The sequence below is a fragment of the Delphinus delphis genome, chromosome 18, assembly GCF_949987515.2.
Source record: "Delphinus delphis chromosome 18, mDelDel1.2, whole genome shotgun sequence".
Lineage (NCBI taxonomy): Eukaryota > Metazoa > Chordata > Mammalia > Artiodactyla > Delphinidae > Delphinus > Delphinus delphis.
In genome coordinates this window covers 60,236,628-60,257,345 of record NC_082700.1, presented here as the reverse complement: position 1 = coordinate 60,257,345, position 20,718 = coordinate 60,236,628, and the positions used below count along the sequence as shown (strand labels likewise).

The window sequence follows — 20,718 nt, the reverse complement described above, 5'->3', positions numbered from 1 at the left end:
AAAGCTAGACGCACTACCACCTACATCCTGAGGTTGAAAATTCTTGTTTTAAAATAGTATTGATGGCATTCTTAGGTGACAGAGGTATGCTAGCCTCTGAAAAAAAATTAAGTAGGCAATTTATTCCTCCTACCTTATCACAGAGCCCTTCCAGCAGTCTCCTGTTAAGCTTCCTTGTTTTCTCTGGTAGAATCCCACTGACTGTAACTAGTTGACTTAATCTAATAAACTATATGGCTAAAGTATCAGTAGGTATTATTTAAATTCCCCACCTTGTTCTGAGTGGTTGACTATGTTTTAATATGTAATATCACCTCTTTCCACTCTTTATCATCTGTTTTTTAAATGGACTTTCAGTGGTTTGGCCAAAGTCTTATTGGGTGGGCTTCAGGCACTAGAGCAGAATTTATGGGAATGATGGGGGGTTCTCAGAGCCCCTCAGATAGCACTGCATAAGCCACTCCTTGCTTTGCAAATACCAGCCTTCAAACTTGCATATTTATCAAATGTGAGAATACTTTGTGTTATCTGATTAGGACTGCTCTACATTGTTTTATTTTGAAGGAGCATTTAATTCAGCAAATGTTTATTGAGCAACTATGATACAATGGGAACAATAATGATGAAACATATACAGTGTAACTCTGTGCCAGGCCTTCTTCGAAGTATTTCTGTGTATTGATTCATTTTAATCCTCACAGTAATGCTATGAGATAATTCCTATTATTAACATTTCCATTCGATTGATGAGGAAACAGGCTCAGAAGGGTTATGTAACCTGCCTAACGTCACACAGCTGGTGAGCGCTGATTTGAGTTTGAACGCTCACGTTAGGCTCAGGTCTCTGCTGTAGAGGTTAATGTTAGAGGAAACTAATAAAGATTCCATTTCAAAGATAATTTTGTGTCTGCATACAACAAAAACAACAAACACACACACTAAATTTCTCCAGAATGGCTCTAATTATGAGGTGATTGTTTTCTAAAGGGTATTATTTTGTTCACATTTATAGTTCCTTTTTTCTCAAAGTTAATTATTCTTTCCATAACTTCCTCTAACAATGTTAGTTTTGCATGTAGGCAGAAGCAAACTTTACAGAAATAGAATGTGTAGTTTTATCACAGGACAGTATAACATTTCTGAGTTTTCATTTGTAAATGACTAAAGATCAACTTAGTAGTGGTCTCTTTTCTCTTGGAAAGGAAGCTTTACAAAATAATTAAAAACCTGCATTTAGACTATGTATGCTATTCAAACTGATCAAAAAGCACAAACAAAATTTGGTAACTCTAAGTGTGTTTGTAAAATAGTTTTTAACTTTCTCATCAAGATTTGTTCCTACGGAGTCTATCATGTACTATATCTTCTCACTTTTAACTTATAGTCATTGACGTGCATGTAAACTTTGTAGAATGGCTTTTATAAGTATATTCAAACTGGCCAGGCCTAAACCAAAACCCAAACCAGGGATACCAGTGTGCAGGGAGAACTCACTCATAGATCTTATGCCTGCTTATTAGGTTTTGAAAAATGTACCAATGGAAATAATTTAGGTACCTGAATTTATCAGGCTATCTTTTTTTGAAAAAGTTATTTACATCAGTACTATCTTCTGTAGGCATAGAAATATTGTAATTATTCTTTCAGTATTTCATTCTAAATTGACAAATTGCTTAGAAATTCTAAATTGACAAATTGCTTAGAAATCTTTTCAGCTCAATAAATAAACAAAGAAAAGATTAGGGAGGAAATTATTTCAATATTTTATGTTTCTTTTGTTGACTTGAATATACGTCTTCCATTTCGGTTATGAAACATGTCTTTTTACATTAAGCATTCTCCTCAGAGTGGTTGGTGACACCTGGCTCCCTTCCTGGAGGGGGGCTGTGACTGCCTGCCTTCTGGGAAGGGAGAGAGGGTGGCCCACACTCTTCCATCCCTCACTTTTAAGTCAGCCTCGTAATAAAGAAGGTAAACTTTCTAATGACTTTATAAATAATTAACTTCCACCAACTTTTGTAATTAAAGTAAGCAAATCATTTAATTTTCTGATATAATTTTCTCAATTAAAAAAAATCAAAAGGTGGTGAAAGATGAAATTTGTATCTCTCTTAGAATCTGGAAGAATATTTCAGTAGTTTTAAAAGTGGAAAAGCTAGTATCAGTAGTGGAACTGCTCTTAACTAGAACTTTGGGTACCTGGGTCTACATCCCTACCCTTCCACTAATGATCTGAATGGTTTTGTGTAAACCACTTAAACTCCTGGCGCTTGGTCACCTCATTTATCAAAACAAAGGCTGAAATAGGAAAATAATGAACGGTGTATTTTTAGTCTCTTCTCCATCCTTCACTCTGATTTTACAAAGATGGTTGTTCTTCTCTAGAGAAGTTAATGATGAGTCAGGTCTGGGGGGCCTGGAGTATGGAAAAATGGGGCTGGGAGACCTCTCCAAGCAGAGCTAGTTCAATGAGCACCCACTGCTTTTTTCCAATCTTGTTGTTCTATGAAAAAACAGCAGAATGCTTCCTCCTTACCCTTCAAAGTGCCACACCCACACGTAACAGATAACTGGAGCTCATCAGAGTTCATGCTCTTAGAATTTAACATCTCAACATTAAAATGATGTCAGAGAAAGTGAATCAGTTCTCGCCTGAGCATTGCTCTTTAGGAAATTCTGTCAATGCCCCAAATTAATTATATTAAATCACCATTTGTCAAAAAAAATCTAAATTTACCTGACACAGATTTCTTTCAGACATATGTCTATTTGCCTGTTTTAAAGGAATTCTTATTATTTTGTATCATTTTATATTTTCTAAAATTTATTTTCTGATGCATATCATGCAGTTCGGACTTAGATTGGGTTGCCTGGAAGCAGACCCTGGCATGAGGCTTTAAGTGAAAGTGATTTATTAGGAAATGTATCCAGGAAAAACACATAGATGAGTGGGGACCTGAAACAGGGACGCGATGGGTGGGGAGGGGAAGGGAAGAATCAAAGCAAGCTTGTGATATCAAGTTAAATCTCACCGAGAGCAACTGCGACCGAATCCAGCAACGTGTATCCAGAGAGAGGCTATGTCAGACTCAGATCTGTCCTAGGCAAGGATGAGGGAGCCGAAGTGTTTCTACACCACACGTGGTGTCATTGATTGGCTGCCGTGAGGTAGCGGTGGGACATGTACATTTCTGGGCACTTCCATCTTTCCTGTGCATGGGTGGAAGGGTTTTGGCAATCAGGAAGAACAGGTGTTAGCTTAGGGGATGAAAATGAAAGAAACCAGTGGAGAGATGTGGCGATATGGACCTAGTGCTGACCAGGTCTGCTGCAGACTCCTTTGTAATTGCTCCAGGAGCAATTACCTAATGACGTAGTTTCCTATAAAGAACAGAAGGGTAGAGCCTGCTAATCCGTTTTACAGATAGGTTTTTGTATTAGCGAGGTTCCTGCAGGAAACAGCTGGCGCATCATGCTGAGTAATTGGAGGAATTTAATAAAGGAACTCTTTTCAGAGGTGAAGGCAGAGAGCAGGGAACCCCAGGGGCTGAGTGCAACACTGGCAGAGGGGTGTATTTCCATCCTTAGGCTTGGAGGATAGAAATGCTGAGAAGAGAAGCCCTGTCCGCTTTAGTGGGTGGGAAGGCGCCGCCCGAGGAACGAACCATCTAACTAGTGTCACTCTCCACCCCCTTTCCTGTCCAGCCTCTTCTCCCTCCCGTCAGCCAAACCAGAATCCCGAGGGCTGCGGAGGCCTTGGCTTTGATTCCGATTGGAACTCACAGAGCAGAGGGGGTGGAGACAAGGGCTGGAGGGCACAGAAAGACAAATGGAAGGTCTGCACAGGGTGGAAGGCAAATTGTTAAATTAACTTAGTAGAATTAAACGGCCTAAGTCCACACCCAAGGCATTCCTACCATTTTTTTTATTATTATTCCTGGAAGATATTCCAAAAAATTTCTTCAGGATCTTTAGGATACAAATCTATTCATCAAACTTGAACTTCTTTTCTACCCCTTACCAGACTTCCCTACTTACCTTTCTAGAATTACTAAAAGAGAAATAACCCAGTCCTCCGGAGTTCTTTCACACTGCCTGGACACAAGGCCTTTTCTCAGTGCCCCAGGATTTGGACTTTGACTTCATTTCATGTTATCTTTTAACATTTGAGTTTCTGTGGTTTTCTTCTCAACAGAAAAATCTCTGGCCACATACATTTCTTTCTTTTTTATCAAAATAAAAATAGCCTTATTTCCTGTAATTATATAATATATGCTTATTATAAATAATGTAAACACTATTAATTTTTTTAAGTTTAGCAAAAATTTTCCTTCAGTCCACAAACCAGGGGATGATAACTGTTAACACATTGCTGAAGAATATCTATCCAACATTCTCCGTTACACACACACACGCAGACACACCAGCAGATACCTATTTGTCAAAGTGGGATGGTTTACAAAATTATTTGGATTCCTTCCTTTAATAATTCACAGAAATTCTTTCGTATCTAGGTAGACAGATCTTCATAGTAATTTTATGATCTTATATATATTTTATTTTATGAATACCAAGTAATTTATAATATATAATAAATTCCACAATCTTAAACACATAATCTCTGATTTTTTGACATGCTTCACTATTACAAACAATGTGATTATGGTCTACTAGTACATATATGTTTTTTTTTATCCCTGATTTTCTTAGGTTAACTTTCTAGATTTAAATCTCTTGCTAGAAATTTTTTGGTAAAGAAATTCTTCCATTTTCCACAACTGGTATTCTTTTCGGAATGCCAGTTCTAGGTGATATTTTTAATTTGCCCCACATTTTATTTTATCAACTGAGCTGTTCATTAATGCAACAAGAATATTTCCATTATATGTTTATTGCTCTTTTCTGGTAGAAATAAATAGAAACTTCTTGAGGCTAGTATATGTAAAAATGGGACATGTATTATGATGCTACAGAGGTTTTTCCTACGATCCAAGGTCAGAGTTATAGTAGGGCCTTAAGAACAGATTGAGTTGGAGGTAAAAAAAAAAAAAAAAGGGAAATCATTTGTGGGCATGTACTTATTCTCTCCTTCTGTATGTATATAAATCTGATTAAAGCCCATCTTCCTTAGTTTTCCATTTCTTGTATAAGCCATTATTTGTTCCGTTGAAAAATAGTGTTGGTGATTCTCTGGTCCAGTTCTTAATTTCCTTAGGAAAGTGCCTAGTTGATTGGAGTAGTTCAGGTTTGAATGCTCACTCCTGATCTCTCTCAATCCATGGGTGATGAGTAGGACCTGATAACATTTAAAACATGGCCACTAGAAGCCCCACTGCCATAACCATGTGGATTGTGGTAGACAGTGTGATAGACAGTCTTGAGATGAAGGTGGATGGGCAGACAAGGCAAAAGTTAAAAGTAATAATTGGAGACTTCAGTAACTAACTTCTAATAATGGATAGAACAACCAGGCAGAAGATTAACAGGAAATAGAAGACTTGAACTTCACTATGCACCAACTAGACCTAACAGATACCTTTGGAACACTTTACCCAACAGCTGTAGAATACACATTCTTCCCAAGTATACATGGAACACTGTTCAAGATAGGCCACATGCTAGGCCATAAAACAAACTTTAATAAATTTAAAAGAATTGAAATCATACAAAGTATGTTCTCTGACTACAATGGAATAAAATTAGAAATAAATCAACAGGAAAGAAACTTGGAAAATTCACAAGTATGTATTATAAAAATTAAGCAACACACTTCTAAATAAACAGTGGATCAAAGAAGAAATCACAAGGAAAATTAGAAATTACTTTGACATGAATAGAAATGAAGATACACATACGAAATATACGGCATGTAGCTAAAGCAGTGCTTAGAGGGAAATTGACAGCCATAGATGCCTATAATAAACATTTATCATCCAAATGGAAGCATATTACTTGTGCCTGATGCGTCTTCCTGAGTTCTTGATAAGACATGTAGACTTGTGAGAATATGAAAAATGGTGCCACAATATTGATACATTAAAGGTGAGAAGTATAGGTCATTTAAGGCAGAATTTCCAGTAAATTCATTTCTGGTGAGTTAAAAGGGATTAAGATGCACATTATTGAAAAGCACAACCAGTATTCTGACCTTTGAACCAGAACAGGAGACAGAAGCTGGGTAAGCATTTTGGCTATTTTCATTAACCAATTTTTTTTTGTTTTTTTGCGGTACGCGGGCCTGTCACTGTTGTGGCCTCTCCCGTTGCGGAGCACAGGCTCCGGAAGCGCAGGCTCAGCGGCCATGGCTCACGGGCCCAGCTGCTCCGCGGCATGTGGGATCTTCCCGGACCGGGACACGAACCCGTGTCCCCTGCATCGGCAGGCGGACTCTCAACCACTGCGCCACCAGGGAAGCCCCATTAACCAACTTTTATAATGATATGTAATATTAACCTGATAACCAGAGGGTGAGCCCCCATTATATAGAAATAAACCCTGAGTTACAATGTCTTCACTTTCATTACTAACAAAGGGGACAAATGCTAATTTTGTTCTCTGTGGGCCACAACATCACTTTGGTTTTGTAGTTTTCCAATTGTATTATAAGAACAGGGTCTTCCTGTTTCATTTGTTTGGAAAAGGAATATCATATATTTTTTAAATGTCTATTATGTGTAAGGAACTATGTTAAGCACTTTTATGCAAATTTGTTCACGTCTTTGTCTCATTATCTCTCCTGAGACATTATCATCATTACTTCAGAGATTATGAAACTGAGGCTGTGGGACTTCCCTGGTGGTCCAGTGGGTAAGACTCCGAGCTCCCAATGCAGGGGGCCTGCGTTCGATCCCGCACGCGTGCCGCAACTAAGAGTCCGCATGCTGCAACTAAAAGATACCGCATGCCGCTACCAAGACCCGGTGCAGCCAAAATAGATAGATAGATAGATAGATAAATATTAAAAACAAACAAAAAAAGAAACTGATGCTGTAAGAAATTAAAATTTAACCAAAGTCATGGCCTGTATATGGGGAGGTGGATTTAAAAAGCTCTGACATAAGCCCGAGCTTCTACTTTTTCCATTTCTCCAGGTTGTCTGCAATCTGCCACCTCCATTCCTGCATTTTGCTGGGAGAATCCCAACTCGAGTCCTTTTAGCTTGTACTTTCCCTTCAGATTATCTCAATGACAGCACATAAGAAAAACTTTTGAATTGCTCTTTTTATTCAGTTGCTAGAGAAATTTTGTGTTCTACCTCACAGCTTAGCAGAATGATCATTGAAGGGCCAATCTGATTGAATTTGAGAAATAAAAGTAATGACAGTTCTTCAGATATATTATTTTGTCTATTCATATGTGCCTGTTCAGACCTCAGCAAGATTTAAGTCATTTAATTCACGTTTGTGAAGGCTTTAAACTGCTTCAGGTAATTTTGCACACATTGTCTTGTTCTGAATTTGATATTATTTGCTTCTAATCTCAACTTATTCTCAACAAAGTAACCATCCACACTTATAATAAACTTTATTAGATTCTTGTATTTTCTTTTCCATTTTTAGAACATATAAATTCTTTATTATCACTACGGTGGTCAAAATTTAGCTCTGTAATTGGAATTATAAATATGTGTAGACAAAAACCAAAACACATTTGTTTGTTTTATATGTTGTTGATAGACAATTGATGTTCCTCTGAAAAGTGCCACATGTGCCTATGTGCTGATTGATTGATGATGATATCAATACATTCTATTTTATAAATTCCAGGACTTTTACTGGTTTATGGTGACTGGTTCACTCTGAATGCCTGATGAAATTGCCTTGCCTACCTGAGCTAGTATAAAAAAGTCTGTAGGTTAAAAGGGAGATTCAGTTGAGCCAGATAATAGTACTGATTTAAGAGCAAACATATCCAATATCAAGTAAGAAACTGTTAGATCCTTCAGCCTTTCCTCTCTCCCTTCTCTGTCTCCTTAGGCCCAAGATAAATTTCAATTACACAAACTATTTCCCATTGCTAATCACCTATTCTAGTCAGTATTCCTTAAATAGTCATTTAAGGCTGGGATGAGATCTCTGTGATTTCTGAAACTAAAAGAAACTTTGGAGCAGCCCACTAACAGAGCAGGAAATTCCCTAATATCCTCAGGATATGTTTAGAAACGCATCATGATTAAATACAAGAGGGACTAACATCTCCTGGGGATATTTATTAAATAAACGTGCCTAAATACGTCTGACAAATACATTATCTTTCCAAAAAAAGTCTAATTACTGAGATCCATTTATCTAATTAAGTGACACTCGAATGCCCTAATTTTTCTTTTGAAACTCCTCTTTGACAATGAATTTCCTGATCATGAAACCAGCTTGCTAAAATGGGTACCAAGATAATCAACTCATTTGTGCATCTTTTGTATTTCCTATGTGAGATAAAAGCATTCAGAGGAAAAAAAAGCCATCATTCCATCCTCTAAGATTAAAGTAACTTTTCCTAAACAATTGTTCAAGGAAAATGAAAAACGTTATTTACTTCATTGTTATTTGTGGCAGTGACAATAAGATGAGTGAAGGAGATAAATATTAAACAGCATGAATTATATTTGTAAAAGAAAGGAAATTTCAACTTTTTTTCCTTCAAAATTGTGAAAACAATAACACACCATTATTCCACATAATCAAACAATAATTATCTCATAAAAATAAGAAGGCAAGCATTAAAATATCTACCCATAAAATGCAGACTTGTTATAGCACAACTTGCTTTGTTTTGGAATTCAGCAAAATGGAGTCTCATTCAAGGAGACTTAGTCATCAAATACTCAAAATATCAATACTTTTTCCTGTCAGGGTCTTTTCAGTTTAATCTGTCATTAGTTTCTTCTTTTCTGTACAAAATCACTCTTTTCCCCCAATCCAGGCATATATATATATATATATATATATATATATATATATATATATATACCCCTAATTGTTTTCTAAACGTTCTTTTTTTTCTTCCTTTGGCACCATTTGCTCATGACTTGTCTCTCTGTTTCGAATACTCTTCCCCACCTCTCCTTGGCCTAGAATCACACAAGAGGCAGTTCTAGAGAATGAGAAGAGCAAAGATTTTGAAATTTGGAGGAAGTGGGTTTGACCAAGCTCTGCCTCTTGCTAGTTGTGCAACAGTAGGAAGTGTAAGACAATAGGACCAAAATGGAGTCACTTATGCTAAGCCCCATGTCACCAAACCAAGACTTAACTTTATAATTTTGGATCTCCCAGAAATGGAATCTTAAAGCCGTCAATTGGGGATCACCTTATCAGCACTAGTTAGGTCACCTGCCTGGTAGACCCCTGCCATCCCCTAAAGGAAAGTAACCTGCAATAATCAACCCACTTTTTCTGCCAAGTATAACTTCCTTGTTCCAGCTCCCTCTGGCTATAAAGTCCTTTACTTTGTACAGCTCCTTAGACCTCCTTTCTATTTGCTAGATTGGATACTGCCTGGTTCGTGAATTACTGAATAAAGCCAACAAGATCGTTAAATTTTACTCAGTTGAATTTTGTTTTTTAACAGAAGGAAGCTTTGAGGTTCAGCTTTTGTCTTTGTAAACTGGCAATGTATTATCTATTTCACGGGATTGATCTGAAAATTATGTGACATATTTGAATTTAAAAAAAAAAGTCAGTGGGATGGAAAGTTCTCCATAAAACCTACCCCTCCACAGGATTTTTGTAGCAATTACAGCCACAGTGATCTCTCCTTTAAACATGCCTCACCAAGCCTGCCTCTTATTTGACCCTTCTCACAGGTTTTATGTAGTTAGCCAACTTTTAAAGTTCACTGAAAAACAGTTACTGAACACTTGCTAAGAGTCATACTCAGTGTTACATGGTGGTGAAGATAGAAAAAATATCCACGAGAATCTTGTGATCTATGTTGAATGAGGGTCTAGTAATTTGGACTCTGCAGAGCTGAAAAAACCAACTAACTACATCTTACCCCAAATTAAAGCAGTTATAGAGGGTGGCTCTGAGGAGGTAGCTTTAGTAGGAAATAAGACTGTGACCCCAAGATTTTCTCCTGTTATATATTTCTGTCTGTCAACAACAAAGATCAGATTATAGAGATTGCCTTCTTTCTAAAGCCTGTTCTTTCAAATTCTAAGGGAAGCCACAATTAAGTTGAGAGAAGAGGGAAATTGGAAGGGCCAAGAGGCCAGTAAGTAAAAGTCTTCAGACTCAAAACTTCTAGAAGTCTTTCTAATGGAGACTAGCGCCAGAAATTTACTATAATCAAAGGAACCATAAGCCTGACCTAGAAAGCCTGTGATTTACTTCAGCTCTGCGGAGACCCTCAGGAACCCAAACCTTCACTAGCAGGAATAAGGCTGCAAAAGTGTAGTCCCTCGGAAGGGCAGACTTTCCTTTCCTTCCCACTTTGATGGGACCATAGAGAATAAAAAGACAGAAGAAATTTCTGGAAGTAGAATTACGGGTACAGGAATCAGGGGCTGCCAGATGGAATTGACTCAGGGGCTGCCAGATGGAATTGACTCAGAAGCTGAGTCCCTGTCTGGGCAGGAGTCTTCCCAGTTTCTGCCCAGCAGGAGTTGATAGTTCCTATGGACCAGAGATTACTGTGCATTTCCTATTCTTCCCTCTTTTGGAGGAAAGTTCTTATTAAATTATTATTTTAAAAATTACTGTTCTCCTGTTTCTATGACATGATCAGGTATTGAGTTTGTAAGCATGTGTGTGTCTATAGTGATGGGGAACACAGTACTTTTCTTTTACTTCATAGTTTCCTGATCAGGAGAAGCAACATAAGGAGATTATGGAGAAAGCTATCCCTCAGAGACCCTGGACTTTGATATGGGTGCAGGAACTGGCTGGAATTTTGTGGTTGTTTTCCTTGGGCAAAATGTGAATGCATTTTTTTAAGAAAAGAAAGATGAACATCTGCTATTTCGGTGATCAAGGAGGCACATGGTGGCAAAAACTGCTGGTTGTTCCCTGATATGCATTCTTCCCACTTTGATTCTTTATTCATTTATTTGTTTATTTTTATTAATATTATTATTTTTCCAATGGAAACTTGAGTTTTACATTTCTCAGCCTTCTTTGAAGCTAGTAGAAGTGATGTATGCATTTAGGTTACACCCTTAAAAGGAAAAAGCTCACTCACTTCTGGTTTTTATCTTCTTGTTGGCTAGAATGTGGACACGATGGTAGTGAGTCATCTTAAGCCTTGTGGATGAGGAAAAAATTCTTAATTTGATAAAGCCAGAAAACAAAACCAAAACCAAAACTGGGTCCCCAACAATACTGGAGTTGGACAACTTCACCCCTGGACTGCTATGAGAGAGAAAGAGGGTGAAGGAGGGGAAAAGGGAGAGGGAAAGGGAGGTGGCGGAAAGGGAAAGACAGAAAATGAGAGGGAGTGGAAAAGAAGGAGGAAAGAGATCTAGCTTATAAAACTCTTGTCGTATTTGATATATAAAATCATGGATTGGGTTAGTTCACCAGGGCAATGATTCACAACAGGAGATGATGTTGGCTCCCAGGGGACATTTGGCAAGATCTGGAGACATTTTTGGTTGTCTGGAGGCTGGGTGCCACTGCCATCAGATGGGTTGAGGCCAACGATGCTGGTACACATCCTACCATGCGCAGGACAGTTCCCACAACAAAGAACAAGGCCAACCCAAAATGTCAATAGTGCCAAGTTTGAGAAACCTTGACTTAGGGAAAGTATTGATAAAGTTGAGAAGAAGACCTAAGATTGAAATAACCAATCAGTTTGCCTACGACATGGAGTAACACCAGAAAGAACTGGAAAATCAGGCAGGTTCAAATAGTTAACATTCTTGTAAGCCACTGAAGAAGTTTAGACTTTGTACTAAGGACAAATAGAAACTGGGAATGAAAAGGGGCTTACCATAATAGGATTTGGATTTTAATGACACGAATTTGGCTGCAGTGTGCAGACTGACCTGGAATGAGCAGGTCTGGAGGCCATTGAGCCCAAGTTTAAGACACAGTATCCCTGGCAAGGGCAGTGCAGTAGGAAAGGAGAAAGCAGCAGACAGATCCAGGGGACTTTTGGAGGGAGAAACAAAGTATTTGGTGATTGTATTGACATGTTGGTGAAGGAGAGAGAATTCTAGTTTGGACTAGAGGCACACTGGTGACAGTGAGCAAAAAATCTTTTTTTTTTGCCTTGTATATTTTCTCCAGCACTTTGGAGATAGCAGTTATGAGGCAAGGGACTTTACAATAAAATCGCTGAAATCATCACCAGATTCCTATAGGTATTTAGGATTGGGGAAGAAGGCACTGTCTTTCATATGCAGTGTAACAAGCAAATGGAAGTCATCTCTGAGGAGCTGTCAGGAACTAGGGTCCTGGTGAATAAACACCAACCTTTTCACCGAAGGTAACCATTTTCTACTGTAGCAAGTACATTCTGTCATGTTGAGGGATGGTGTCAGACTGGAATATTTAACCAGTCCCCCATCTTTGTAATTAAACTTGAAGTCAGAAGCACTACCAGTGTTCCAGGCTGCTTGCATCTGAGTTGCTATGGTTAAATATATACGTCTTAGCAACTGTACGCAACTTTCTTAAGGTTTCCGGGTGCCTCCACATCAATGAAAGAAACAAAATCAAGTTAGAAAATTATCCTTAAAAATGATTTGTAAATGATTTTATATATATATAAAATACATGGATCAGTTGACTCAAGAAATCCAACCTATCAGTCCTAGTTCCGGGACACATATTAAAAATTCATAAATGCTAAATGCAATAGATACGCATAAAACATGTTCTCCTTGCTCAAAGTCTATAATAAAATTTTGGGTCTTATTAGGATTGCTCAGAATGAATGGTCATTAATTTGAAAGACTTACTTTATTATTTCTAAGACTATGAAAGAAAAACTAGGTAAGATAGGATTTTAAAAACTCACTAAAGAATTTTTATTTTATTAAATCAAAATTTTAAGCCATTTAAAATTATTCAAATGACTTGATACTAAATATGAGAAATCACAACGTAAAAATCGTGATTTTGAGGCCTAAATAATTAGATCATGATATTCCAATGTGAATTTCATATTACACAATTAATTCACAAACAGCTTTTCTCAGAATGTGTAACGATTTTTTTCCATTGTTTATTTGGCATGTTTGTACTACTACTAGCTTTCTAAAAGGCCTGTTTAAAAAACCCAACAAAACCAAAAAACTCTAGAGCAGATTACTGTTAAAAATGCACCACGTATACTTTAGTATTTGAAGAGCTTAAAAACATTTTTTCTTTGTTTGGCTAATGTTTTGAATTAAATCTTCACAGATGTAGTGCTTCTAGAAAAATGAAATCTTAGGATTTACACACAAGTGTTTTATAAGCATTTAATATATGCTATCGAGATTAGTTGATACATTTTCATTACAAATTTGTTCTTCAATATAGTCTCTTATTCAACACATTTTATCCGATAGCACATTGGAATTCACAGAAGTTCTATTTGGTAGAAATAAAAATGCAAAAACTTATTTGCTCCCTCTGCTGGAGAAATGGGTGTTAATTTAAAGAGACAACGTGGTTTTGAACTCTGGAAAGCAATGTGTATGTTTTATTTCTCAAACCCAAGAAGTGTCTCAGTAAGCAAATATAATGGCATGTAGAGAGTAGAAATAAAGCACATTTAGTAAGGTACATTCTATTTTAAAGACTAAAATAAAAAGAAGCACTTCTGGAAAAAACTGTTAACTCGAGAATGAAGATTTAAATGTTTGTCTCTAAAGCTTCCTTTAGTACTTATTGTACAGATTCACTTCCTAGAATTACCAGTCTATTTTGGAATGACTGTTCTGTATTCTTTCATAGATGATGTGGACTCTTGAGTGTTATATTTGTATAACGTCAATACCCAAGGAAATAAAACAAGAGATCTTGCATAACTTTTAGCACTAGAATAGTTTTCTTTTTCTCTTCTCCTCATTCTTCAAGTAATCTTTAAGCACATGTTCTGGTGCAATTATTATGCAAGTGTACTAGCAAGTCTGACAGTATATCAGTTTATAGATATAATAACAATAATAATATTTAACTTTATTGTGCCCCAAGTAAGTGCTAAGAATTGTACTAAATTCTTTATGCAAATTATCTTATTTAGTCATTTCTCAAGTATGTGGGGGTTGGTATCAAAACTAGAGTTGACTTTCTGTAGAGGTCGGCACAGCTGATTGTGGGGATAAGGTCCTGTCCTAAAAAGAAGGGGACTGAGTCTGACTTGGTGAACTGCTTATCAGGGTGTTCCTTCACCGACTGCACTCCTCAGATTCTGAGAACCAGATTTATACCCTCCCAGGCAGAAAATCAGAGGATTCCTTTTTAGGGAACTAAGCCCAAGAAACAATACAGGTGCTGACATTAGAGTTTCCCTCAATGAAAAATTCAGCTCCCTGTCTTTTCACCCCCTTTAGAAGTTCACCACTCAATAACCACCCCCACCCAACGTACCTCACAAACATGAACTCAGGTAGCAGTCATCAGATTTCCAAGGAAAACTTCTAATATAAAAGACTGGGACCAAAATAAATGAACTCAAACAAACAAATGAAAAATCTAGCCCCATTTAACAGGTGAAGAAACTGAGGTCTAATAAATAAGGAACTTGCCTAAATTCAAACACCTAAAACTTACCAAGGCAGAATTTTAAACCAGACTGCCTGACTCCATCCTGGAGCTGACACATGTAACCATTATAAGAAAGTCTGAATGATGTCTAGAGTGAAATGTTACCTGCACATTGTACGACTGGTTTTAAACCAATAAATAATAAAATATGTCACTACAAAGCTGCTATTTCTTCCTGCCAGGCATTATGTTAATGCAAATTGCTGTAAAACGTAAGTTTCTGGGATATTCCTTGTTCTCTCAGACTGGAGCAGTAAAGACAACCTGACGAGGCTTGACGATGCATGGCACAATGGAGTTCTTAGTTAAGAAGTCTGACTTTGACTGCTGATCCTCTGAGTCGAAAGGTCACCATTTGCTCAGGTTTTCTCATCGTTAAAATGGTTGTGCCTCTTGCAGGAAAAGTCATAATGATAAATTCGAAAAGATCTGCATGATGTGCTGATCCTTACAACCTGGGATAATAGTCTCTGTAAATACTCAGTAAAAAACCTGTCAGCCCAGGGCTTCCCTGGTGGTGCAGTGGTTGAGAGTCCGCCTGCCGATGCAGGGGACACGGGTTCGTGCCCCGGTCCGGGAAGATCCCACATGCCGCGGAGCGGCTGGGGGCCCGTGAGCCATGGCCGTTGAGCCTGCGCGTCTGGAGCCTGTGCTCCGCAACGGGAGAGGCCCGCGGACCGCAAAAAAAAAAAAAAAAAAAAAAAAAAATCCGCCGGAAACTTGATGTGTAGCTGTACTCTTGTGCATCACATGTGGTAATGGAATAGAAAATTACTGGAAAAAATCTTTTACACTGTTAGAAGAATCAATTCAATGCCCTAAAGCTGAAGAATTTTGAGTTAGAGTGTTAACACCTTATTTAACGGTTTGAATTCTGACTTCTCACCAATTTAAAGGAAATGTAATAATGTATCTGCTGCTTTTTTGATGATAGAGTCAAACTGTAATACAGGACCATTGAATCCACTGCTATTTGAATGAGTCAGTATTTTCTAAATATCTTAGCTGATGATTGCTGACTGATTGATTTGGCCAATTATGTATCTGATTCTCATAGGCCTGCTATATTGAATAAAAACAACGGTATGGGAAATTTTAATTGTGACCATCCAACACATAGTTTAAGATATAGAAACTATGATAGTTAAATTGATTAATTGGTGAATCATAAACCATTTGAGGTCTATACTTTTCAAGTGAGCTCGGTAACAAAAAATTGTCTGCTGAATTTTGTACTCCGTAGACATCCTTAAAAACATAAATCCAATTCCTCAACCAGAACATAGTAATTGTATTTCTAATACCAAAAAATCTCCAACACAGTGTGATGACATTGCACAGAAAAATCTCTTCAGGAGAAATTGCACTAGCAGTATTAAGACTCCTTCAGATCGCCCAATGGGCATCAGATATATCTGCCACATCAATTCAGGAAACTTGAGCTAAAATACAAGACAAAAATAGTTCTGTCACAATATTGTAGATAGGGCTGTGTTAAAGGACACAAGAGGTATGCTCAGGGCCACTGAGAAAAATATGTGTGGGGAGTGTTTCAGAAGTCCCATTATAGAGGCTGTTGTCAGGGACAAAACAGTCTGTATTCTATTAGTATTATTTTATTTTGATTTTACAACCAGTATAGCCTGAGAAAATACACGTGTATTCGTACATGTTATGTTGCACACGAGAAAATGAGGCCCAAGGAGGTGGTAACTTTTTCAATACTATCACTACTCTTATTGGTAAAAATAAGCTGTAAATACTATTTTAGAAAAAAACTCCTTGATATAGTGAGTATCATAGTTGAAAAAGGTCTAGAATTAGAAATATCAGATGAATTCGGAGAGGCTTTGTTTGTGAAGAATGAATGAGCCAGGAGCTGATTAAATAAATTAAGGTTCATCCATACAATGGAATTTTTATGGAGCTGTTAAAAAGAATGTGGCAGATACGTTAAAAACACTATAGATAAATCAACGTGGAATTCTAAAATATGTTCGGGTAAGACACAGGAAGGCAGGAAAAAGAAAAGAGAGAAAATAAACAGAAAATCAAAAAATAAAATGGAATCATAAACCCTAACGTATCAATAATTTCACTAAATATAAATGGTCTAAATACATGTTAAAAAACAGAATTTGACAGAGCAAGTAAAAAATTATCAAACTATATTTTGTCTACAAGAAATTCTCTTCAAATATAATGAGATAGGTAAATCGAATGTTAAACAATGGGAAAATATATATCATGCAAACATTAATCAAAAGAAAGCAGGAGTGGCTATATTAATATCAGATAAAATAGACTTCGGAGCAAAGAAAATTTCCAGAGACAGAGAGGAACTTTACATAATGATAAAAGGGTCAATCCACCAAGAAAGCATGACAATGATAAATGTGTATCATAACAACAAGTTTCATACCCTTAAAACCTGTTTGATAGCAGTATTTTTGTACAATTAAAGATAGCTGTTTAGAATATCTTACTGATAATTCTGTATATTTATAATAACAATTTTATGTTTTCTTTGGCCTTTCATGGTTTTAAAAATGGACATTTTTCCATTACCGAACAACTTTATCAACCCTTTCTTCTCTGGTATAGAGTCACCAGTTAGGCAGATAGACACTTTCAGTAGTAAAGCTGTTAAGAGGTTTAAATTAGCACATGCAAGGGAAAGTATATAGTGTATTTTGAGAAGCTTTATGAGAGAGAGAGACAGACTTTTCCCTAACGACTCTGCTCAGTGTATACTGAGTTATACACCAATAATGCTATGTAACAAACTACCCCAAAACTTGATGACTTAAAACAGCAATCAGCTATTGGCAGAGATCTGTAGGTCAGTAGGCTTGGCTGATTTAGGCTGGCTCAGGTGAGCAGCTCTTTTTTGGGCTGGAACAGCTTGAGTAATTTTGCTTCTAAACACTGGTCTGTAGGTTGTCCGGGGTGGCTCTGCTCACATGTCTTTCATTTCCCTTGGAACAGTTGGCTAGTTAGAGAATGTTTTTCACATGGAAATGGCAGAGGCACAAGAGAAGAAGAGAAAAGATGTGTTATCATAAGGTCTAGTCTTGGAACTGGCACACTGTCCCTTCTGCTCATACGGCATTAGGTAAAGCAAGTTACGTGGCCAAGCTCAAACGTAAGGGGCAGGTGAATATAAACCCCTTTTAGAAGAATTGCAAAATCCCTAAGCAAAGGATGTAAATACAGGGAAGTGTGAAGAATTGGGGCCAATGGTGAGATTTAGTAAGACTGTTAACTGTGCTATCAATCCCGCTTGCCAAACAATACACACACACACACACACACACACACACACACACACACACACACACACACACACACACACACACACACACACACACACACACACACACCCTGACTAATGTCTTCCCGCTAAGTTTGGGTGGAGTTTTGATTTACTTGTTTTTATTTTGTATTTTTAAAATTTTATTTATTTATTTTTAATTAATTAATTTATTTGGCTGCATTGGGTCTTCATTGGTGTGTGTGGGCTTTTCTCTAGTTGCCGTGTGTGGGCTTCTCACTGCAGCGGCTTCTTTTGTTGTGGAGCATGGGCTCTAGGCCTGTGGGCTCAGTAGTTGTGGCTCATGGGCTTAGTTGCTCCACGGCATGTGGGATCTTCCCGGACCAGGGCTCCAACCCATGTCCCCTGCATTGGCAGGCAGGTTCTTAACCACTGCGCCACCAGGAAAGTCCCAACTTGTTTTTAAATGAATATGAAACTCAAAATCATGAAAGATGATGACATTGAACTCCCATATTTTTGTTTGCTACATACTTCAGAGAGATAGGCATAATCAGGAAAGGGTGGGCAGTGGTAGGGGCTATGCATCTAGTGGTAAAATAAATTTTATACTATATGCCTGGAGTTTCCCTTGTCCACTTGGTCAATAAGTGTGTATAATTCCTCCCCACTTTTCTTTCTCTTTTGAGGCTGTCATAAAATCATGGCATGATTAAGCTAGAAGAATCCAGACACTTTAAAAGTGATCCAGTCCTTGGGCTTCCCTGGTGGCGCAGTGGTTGAGAGTCCGCCTGCCGATGCAGGGGATGCGGGTTCGTGCCCCAGTCCGGGAAGATCCCACATGCCACGGAGTGGCTGGGCCCGTGAGCCATGGCCAATGAGCCTGCGCGTCCGGAGCCTGTGCTCCGCAGCGGGAGAGGCCACAGCAGTGAGAGGCCCGCGTACTGAAAAAAAAAAAAAAAAAAAAAAAAAAAAACTGATCCAGTCCAAAAATATTCAGTCTCTGTTCCTCATATATATGGATTATATAATCTATATAATCTTGGATTATAAAGTGGGAGGGTAGATATTTTAGGACCCTTCTCCTACTTGATAAGAAAAGATCTATTTTAGCTGTTTTGTCTATTGGCCTCTCATGTAATGTTTCATGACATAAAATGGTTGGAGCATCTTTGATTTTACTAAAATTATTCTCTCTCTCTCTTTTTTTTTTTAACAGATGAGGAAAATGAGGCCCTGAGATGTGGAGTGACTTATTTCTACACTACCAACATGTAGGTTAGACTTGGGATTCCTGGCTTCTGTACTCGATTAGGTTTCCTATACAACAAATTGCCACAGACCTAGTGGCTTAAAGCAACGCACATTATCTCAAAGTGTCTGTAGGACAGAAGTTCGGGAATGGCTTAGCTGGGTCCTCGGCAAGTCTGCAATTAAGGTGTTGTCCAAGGCTTCATTCTCATCTGGAGGCTCAACTGGAGAACGGTCTACTTTCAGGATCACTCAGATTATGGCAAAATTCACTTCTTTATGGCAGTAAAATTCAGGTCAGCTTGCTTCTTTGACCAGTAATAGGCAGTGAGAGACCCTAGCAAGAGAGGTGCTACACTTATGTAATCATGTATTTACCATCGCCTTTCGCACGTTCAACTGATTAGAAGCAAATCACCGTTTTGCCCACACTCAGGGAAGAGGATTATACAAAGACATGAAGACCTGAAGGTGGGGTCATGGAAGCCACCTTAAAACCTGTCCACCACCAGTACAATAACTGTTTTAGCTGCCAAAATATTAGTAGGTGAGAAGGACACTACAGTGGTTTAAAAATCTGTCTAATGTTCAAAAAAGTATTCTCTCCTTTTACTCTACTCCCTTGAATCTGGACTGGACTTGGTAATTTATTTCTAATAAACTAGAAGATGGTGGAAGAGATGATGTGTGACTTCTGAGACAAAAGGCATTGTGATCTTTGCTCTCTTTCTTCGATGATTCACTCTGGGGGAAAACAGCTGTTACGTCACAAGGACATTAAAGCAGGCCGGAGGAGTGGTCCATGTGGCAAGGAACTGAGTAACCCTGTCGAAAACCAGAAAAAGGTTTCTGCCAACAGCTATATGAGAGCGAGCCCTCCGCTGACAGTCACGTGAGTCAGTCGTTTCAGAAGAGGATTCTTGAGCCCCAGTCGAGCTGTTAGATTTCTGCAGCCCCAGCCAGTACACCCTCCTGAGAGAAGCAGAGCCAGACCACTCAGTGGAGCCTCTCCCGAATTCCTGAGCCACCAAAACTGTAAGATCCATAAATTTTTTTACTTTAAGTTACTAAGTTTAGGGGTAACTTGTTACTCAGTTAATAGAGAATTAATATAGATACGAAGTGCTTTACTGTCTGATTTCACATCAATCAAGGAACCTCCCTACTGTGCATAACGGGAGACTGTTTCTGACAGACTTTTTTATATTTATGAAAATCCTTACAAAATCTTCTGCTTATTTTCCCCTATAAAAGGACACCAACCCAAGATATAAATGTCCACTTTTGTTAGCATCTAAGAATTCTTTTCAGAAAAAAACGAAATGTCCATGCTCTGTCCTAAAGCATTGATTGAAGGGGTAATTTCCCCTGGAAAAGGCTGTGCTGTAGTCAACATTCACATCTCAGAGCTGACATAACCCTTTTCCACTCCGTATTCTAGAGGGTTTCCAGCAGCTAAATCAACACATTTCTGCAGAGAAATGTTCCAAAGATAAA

The 20,718-nt window shown here is 38.0% G+C and overlaps 1 long non-coding RNA gene across 2 annotated transcripts in view; it reads left to right on the top strand.

Moving 5' to 3' along the window:
• The window catches only part of LOC132413640 (uncharacterized), a 138,216-nt gene that overhangs the window by 16,003 nt on the left and 101,495 nt on the right, over nucleotides 1-20,718 (top strand). The window contains exon 2 of one of the 2 annotated variants that reach the window (XR_009516778.1): nucleotides 19,190-20,256. The exons of the other annotated variant lie outside the window; for it this stretch is intronic. This is a non-coding gene — a long non-coding RNA (uncharacterized lncRNA). The remainder of the gene's footprint in view (nucleotides 1-19,189; nucleotides 20,257-20,718) is intronic. 2 annotated transcript variants of the gene reach the window in all.